This window comes from Microtus ochrogaster, unplaced genomic scaffold (genome assembly GCF_000317375.1).
Source record: "Microtus ochrogaster isolate Prairie Vole_2 unplaced genomic scaffold, MicOch1.0 UNK2, whole genome shotgun sequence".
Taxonomy (NCBI): domain Eukaryota; kingdom Metazoa; phylum Chordata; class Mammalia; order Rodentia; family Cricetidae; genus Microtus; species Microtus ochrogaster.
The window spans coordinates 10572080-10573069 of NW_004949100.1; positions in this window are offsets into that span (position 1 = coordinate 10572080).

Here is a 990-nt window from a genome sequence, read left to right on the forward strand (position 1 = left end):
AGTTGAATTCTTTATATTGATTTCCAGACAGAACAAGTTAAGAGGATAATGAAACAAAAAGAAAATTTATCAAATTTTTGCCAGGAGAAAGATTTTTAAGATAATTGATGTTGTTGCTGACTAAAATTAGTTAATAAAAAATTATTAAATGCCCAATATAAACAGAAGTTATTCTAAATATTACAAAATAAGTCACCTCCTGTAATTCTTCAATGGTTCTTAGATGACCTATGGAGATTTCACTAGAATGGATGATGTTGGGACAAAACGTCCCAGGTACCTATCTATGGAACAATACTTTACAGAACATATCTCAAGTGGTGTCTCAAGAAAGATCACTAAAAGAGATAACTGAGGATAGTGGTTTGATATAAAAAGGTACCAAGTGTAAAGCATGGAGCAAGATTTGAGTGTATTCTAGCAAAAGACAACTCCACCTGGACTATGGTAGTGCTAACCACTGGGCAAGACTTCCCCACTGCTCAGCCTAAATTGTGGATAAGCAGGACAATGAAGAGTTGATTGGCCCACTTTGCCTGACAAGGTGAAGTCAGTCTCCCCATATTATTCCTCCCCAGGAAAGCACCTCACCTTCTGGGCCTGGTTGCTGAAACTGGTATGTCTGCCCTCATTGCCATGAAGATCAGAGGAGCCTAGGATAACTGTCTAACTAAGTAAAGAACTATAGACTCATCTGTTATTTTGATTAATTCTTCTCAAATCTCTACTCACATTGATAGCTAGGCCAACTGTAGCTTTATTAGCTAGACAACAGCAGACAACAGCAGACAACCAGCTCCCTCCTCGCCCAAGGCTGCAACCACTTTGGTAGTTCACTATTAGTGAAAGCTACTAGGCCTCTTGTTAAAAAGACAAACAGGTTTGCCTTGTTCCCAGGCTTCATAGTAAAAGATAGACATGTTCCAGATGGGACTTTCCACTAAAAAGCAGACAAACAAAAAGAAACACACACACACACACACACACACA